Source organism: Mustela lutreola, chromosome 3 (assembly GCF_030435805.1).
Source record: "Mustela lutreola isolate mMusLut2 chromosome 3, mMusLut2.pri, whole genome shotgun sequence".
Classification (NCBI taxonomy): Eukaryota; Metazoa; Chordata; class Mammalia; order Carnivora; family Mustelidae; genus Mustela; species Mustela lutreola.
In genome coordinates this window covers 60,548,649-60,554,679 of record NC_081292.1, presented here as the reverse complement: position 1 = coordinate 60,554,679, position 6,031 = coordinate 60,548,649, and the positions used below count along the sequence as shown (strand labels likewise).

Here is a 6,031-nt window from a genome sequence, read left to right as displayed (position 1 = left end):
CCTGGAGACGAAAAACTGTCGCTTGATGCGCAACAAACCGGTCTCCGCCGCACAGTGTGAGCGGGTCACCCCCGTCTTCGCCGGGGACAACTCACGCTGTATTTTCTTGCGGGACCCCAGTCCCCGCGGCTCACAGAGGCTCCTTAGAAGCAAGGAAATAAGACCAAAGCAGCATCCTTTCTTTGCCGTATTTTATGATGAGATTTTTTTTCCTGGCCCAAGGAAATGCCACTTTGCTTCCCTGAAGGGGCAGTTGATGGATGTTAAGGAAAGGATAACAAAATAAACTGTGTTCTGCTTTCTGTTACAGCAGATTTCCCCAAAGAAACCCTGCTTAATGATACTGTAGCAATAATTCCCGCTTTGAAAAAGCGCGCATCTAACTCCTCATACATTTCGCTCCCCTTTTCTCTCCAGATTTATTACACTTTCTGCACCTCACTCTTTCTGTTAACCAAAAATTATCCTGGAAGTTTCATTTGATTTTATGTTCTTAAATCATTTGAACTATTATGGTTTGGGTGAGAAGCCAGGAACATGACGTTTCCTGTATCTGTGAATCTAAGATTTCTAATGAATTTCAGAGATGAACTTTTTCCCTTTCTCATGCAAAGACTTCTTATAAAGGATTTTCCTTTACTCGTTAGAGAGACAAGTAACAAAAACTTTAAAAAATTTCTTCACTATAGAAGTAGTAAGACAATAAAAAACAAGAAGTTGTGAAGTGAAAAAGATTTCACACATCATAAGAACAGTATCTTATCAACTTTAAGGAAAGCACACTCTAAAGTCAAAAGAAATTCATTCTTGGTGATTATTCATACAAATAAATCTCAGGGTTGGAATTTCATTTTTGCTTTACTCGTTCTTAAGTCTCTCTTAGTTTAGCAATTTAAATAAATAATACATAGTTTTAAAATGTTTTGTATTTTAAGTTCTTGGTAGTTGGTACTAAATAATTCTGTCAGCAAATTACACCCTCTGTTTTTACCTGTGTTGTAGGTTTTATTAGCAGCTTTGTACTACTCGTTCATGTAAGTTATCCCCTGCTTCTTCCCTAAGGCTGTCTCCTTTATGGAATGCCTGTAGCTGGAGACAGATTCTGTAATGCCATAAGAATCTGGAGTTGTTCCAGAAAAATGTAAAGGAAATGATCCACTAAGTTCATTTTCAGGAATAAAACATGAAATGAAGTGATATGGGAATGGAAAAAGATGATGTCCAGTTTAAAAGGATTAAACATATAATGTCAAATACCTTTCCCCCCACCACTGCCCTTTTCTTTATGCCTAGACAAAACCAAAGCCAAAAACCAAAAAAGAAAGTTGGGGGGTCTGTGCTCAGGAGGTTTGGGTCTGTTTCTGATTCTATGATTTCTGACAAATCACCTCAGTGTCCTCACTTCCAACACAGAACGCTACAACTTTTGAGATCGCTGGGAGATGGCTACCGAAACAAGGAAATAGGTGTAATTTGAGCACAAAATGGGCACTGATATCTACTAGTGTCCTAATGCCCACACCCACTCCCGCTCCATAATTTAACCCTAAAACCAAGCAAAAGATAAACTTGGTTTTAATCGTGTGCAAAACAGAGGCAGGCACAATGTGGGAAAAAAAAAAAGTCAAAGAAGAAAACCACAAATAAAAGATTACTACTTTAACACCAGACGTAAAAGGGAGCTTGTCTCTGATACGTAACATTGAAAAAAAAATAATGGTCTCCAGTTAAAGCTTGCACTGTCTTGCAAACATCAAGATAAGGCTCCCCTAGCAGGCCCAAGCAAAGGGAACAGTTCCTGCAGGATGGGGCAAGGTCGGGGGACGCTGACATTTAAAGCAATGGAGTCCACATACTTGCTGGAAACTGGGTGCAGTCCAACGTAACAGTCTGTCACTTTGTTTTCCGGTCTTGTAGGTGTTCGGAGAATGGGAGTCATCCCCGTGATCATGTGGATGAATATAGGAAGTAATCAAAAGCACCTTAAAAAAAAGTCATTCTTTCTTCTGAAGTGTTGTCTTTGGAAGCTATCCAAAATGGGTAAAATTACAGAGGGGGAACAGAGGCCTTTCTGTTCATCAGATTCTAGAATGCAGTCATTTTAAAGGACATTCACATATATGATCTCATTCAACCTTGCATAATTGTGAGGAAAATACTGGCACTCCCATTTAGCAGATGACAGAGATTAGATATGTAGCTAATTAGTGACAAAAGTGGACTAGAACTAAAATAATTCTTTCCAAAGCATTACAGAGTTCTTCCCATTACTTCAAGTGCTGCTGGTGGGGAGATGGTAATGCAAAGTAGAGACAGGTCAGATTAAGTGCTTATACTAAATACTGTAACTAGTATATGGGGAAATGAAAATACAAATCACTTCACAAAGTGTTTGGATACATTTAGAATGTAAAATGGATCAGGGGTTATGAAAGGCATCCAGAATGCTGTGAGCGAGGTGGAGGGACCCTCTTGAGGCTGACGAACAGAGCAGTTGATTCTGACCGGTTTGGGGACATGTGTCAGAGGCAGAGTACTGCATGGATCTCAAGAGCTTCATAATTTTGTTGAATGCCAGACACCTTTGATGGTAAGAGTCACCATTCTCTTATGCAACACTAAAATCTGGTACATAAGACATAAGGAAAAAAACAACCATCGAATAATAAGTTTGATGCATATAAATATGCCTGGATTGCAGGATTTTCTTAGTCTGCTTGGGCTGCTGTGTAACAAAAAAAAATAAAAAACAAAACAAAAAAAACCCCAAAACATAAACTGGGCAGCTTAGCAACAGCACGAATTTATTTCTCTCAGTTTTGGGGGCTGGGATGTTGAAGATCAAAGGTGTATGGTGAAGACCTGCTTTCTGGTTCATAGTCAGTAACTTCTAGCTGTAACCTCATATCCAGGATATGAGGATCCAGAAGGGAGTGGGAACTTTGTGGGGTGTCTTTTATAAGAGCACGGATCGCATTAATGAAGGCTTCACCCTCATGACCTAAGCCCCTTCCAAAGGCACCACATCTTCATACCACCACCTTGGGCATTATGTTCCAGCATATGGATTCGAGGAGGACATAATTGTTCGATCCATTGCAAGAATGGATCTCAGTTTCAGAGACGTTAAAATATGAGAAAATGTGCATCTTAGAATTCATGAGAAACTGAAAGAGATGACATTTCCATAATTTACATTTTATAGCATGTTTTTCAGTTCCTCCTATAAGACAGCTGTGGTTAATGTTCTCATTTTGGGGAAGGGGAGCTTCTGAGAGGCTAAATGAGCTCCCCAGTAGTCTGTGGGCACAAGCCCAGCTCTCTCATCAGTACCAGCGCGGCTCATTTGGTTATAGTCACTCACTGGGTCAGATGCTCCTCCAGGCCGAGGACCAAAAAATGGGTAATAGTTCTTTCCTTAGGAGACTGAGGCCCATTGGACATGCTAGGCGTATAAAGTTATCACAGTGTGTTGTGGTGAGAGTCGTCCTGAATGGGAATGCCGGGGGATTTTGGAGTGACTGGAGCTGGCCCGACAAGTGGGACACCGAATTATAATGAATTCTTAGTTATAAAGACTAGGAGGAGTTATAAAAATCCTAATCATACAAGACGAGGATTGGGTCCCTATTCGTTCTTTCCTTTTCTTCCTGCAAAGTGCAGATTTAGCCACTAGGAAAAGACTGAATACCTTTGGGGAAGGTCCTGCCTTCATGGGCTGATGCATATTCATTTAATAATGCCATAAAGCAGGCAAGTATCCAAAGAAACTTGTTTAAGATTGGTGTACACGATGTACTTGGAGCAATTTTCCCCTTACCGCCTTCCAATAAGTGGTCAAGAACACCACTGCCAAGCTTTATGCTGCCAGCTTTGCATCTTTGATGGTATCAGTTAAATAAACATGGAGTGGGTGGGATGCCTAGGTGGCTCCGTCATTAAGCGTCTGCCTTCGACTCAGGTCATGATCCCAGGGTTCTGGGATCGAGCCCCTCATCAGGCTCCCTGCTCAGCAGAGAGCCTGCTTCTCCCTTTCCCTCTGCACTCCTCCTGCTTGTGTGCTCTTTCTCTCTGTGTCAAATAAATAAATAAGACTTAAACAAACAAGCAAACATGGAGTGGATATGGAAGTGGTAAGGAAATTCACCGGCTGCTCCCCAAATATTTATTCTTCCCTTCTTTTTCTAAAGCCCCCAGATTTTCACTTGTGGAGAGAGTAACCCTTCCTTGCACTGCATGACAGATCTTTCTGGGTGGATGAACCCCACTCCTAGCTCTAGGGATGGGCTCTGAGGGCTAATTCTATCCTTAGCCTATGGCCCTGTCCAGGGACTCGCCCAGTCAGAGCTCTAGCATCTAGATGTTTGTTCCATACGTCATCAGGTTTCATCTTGACCCTTACTGGATGCGAATGAGGATGCAGAGTGGCCTCAATGAGGCCAGCCCCAGATCTCAGCCAACAAGCCAAGGAAGGCTGAGCCAGGAGGCCCAGGGCTTGGGCTGGATGGCGCCTGAAGTCACACTTCCCCTTCGCAGTTCCCTGCGCCAAGTCCTTCTTATTTATGCCTTTTTTGGTTGGGATTTCTGTGGCTGAAAACAAAAGCATCCAACAGAGGTGCCATGGAGGGTGAAAAGCTCAGATTTTAAAGGGAAAAGTAGCTTTGAGCTGAGGTTCTGTCACATACTAGCTATGTAACATGTAACGTGAATAAATTACTGTAAACTCTTCAAGCCTCAGCTTTCTGAATTATCGAGTGGAAATTAGTAAGCAAAGCCTGAAATGCAGGTATGAGTGGTATAGTTCTTAATATATAACAGCAGGTTGGCAATCAATGGTAATCATTGTATTTGTTCTCTGGACTTCGACACAAAAAGCATGCTTTCATTCTGAGTAATGGCTCTACATAAATTGTAATCTATGTCAGGCAATCTGGTGCAGGTGAAACAGCTCTGTCCTAGGAGTCCAAAGACCTGGCTTCTGGAACCAGAAGTGACTCGTCTTGGGTAGTGCATTTAGGCTCTCTGGATCTTAAATTCCCCCATACAATGTTATGGTGTGAGCCAAGAAAATCTTCATGGGAACTTTTTAGCTCAGAAATTCTAATATTTAACTTTTTTCTTTTTTTTTTAGACTTTATTTACTCATTTGACAGACAGAGATCACAAGTAGGCAGAGAGGCAGGCAGAGAGAGAGGAAGGGAAGCTGGCTCCCTGCTGAGCAGAGAACCTGATGCAGGACTTGATCCCAGGACCCTGAGATCATGACCTGAGCCGAAGGCAGCGACTTAACCCACTGAGCCACCCAGGTGCCCCACTAATATGTAACTTTTTTTTTTTTTAAAGAATATTTTATTCATTTATTTGACAGAGAAAGACACAGTGAGAGAGGGAACACAAGCAGGGGGAGTGGGAGAGGAAGAAGGTTTCCTGCTGAGCAGTGGCCCAATGCGGGGCTCAATCCCAGAGCCCTGGGATCATGACCTGAGCCAAAGGCAGACGCTTAACAACTGAGCTGCCCAGGTACCCCTCTAATATTTAACTTAAGGGGAAAGTTAAGTCATGAGAGAGAGGTCTCACTTGTTGTCTTTGACCCTAATAGCAGGCTGCAAGCAACGGTTGAGTCATTACGCAAAGTCCAAATCTCTCCCAGTTGAGGTCAGAAGAGCTAATGTGGAGACAGACAGTTATGCCCACAGTTTAATTACAAGTTCATCATAAAAGCTTGCATGGATGTGTGCAAGTCATGGTAATTATTGAAGAATGCCATGGTTTTGAAAAAATCTGACTTAAGAAGCAGGAGTTAGGGACTATAGTTTTGTCTCTCTAACTCACTGACTGTATGCCTTTGAGGGAAGTATTTCATTTCTCTGTGCTCCAGAATCTCAGCTCTACAAGGAGGGGGACTTGAGAAGCTCTAGAAGGTCTCCAGCAGATCTAACACTGATTCTGTGACTATAATCTTCTAGTGCAGGGATAGACAAATTATGACCATTTTTGTACTGCCGGTGGGCTGGGGAAAAAAACCCCTAAA

The 6,031-nt window shown here is 42.2% G+C and overlaps 1 long non-coding RNA gene across 1 annotated transcript in view; it reads left to right on the top strand.

The window, feature by feature from the left end:
* The window catches only part of LOC131826711 (uncharacterized), a 53,208-nt gene that overhangs the window by 2,029 nt on the left and 45,148 nt on the right, over window positions 1–6,031 (top strand). The gene's annotated exons all lie outside the window — the stretch shown is intronic.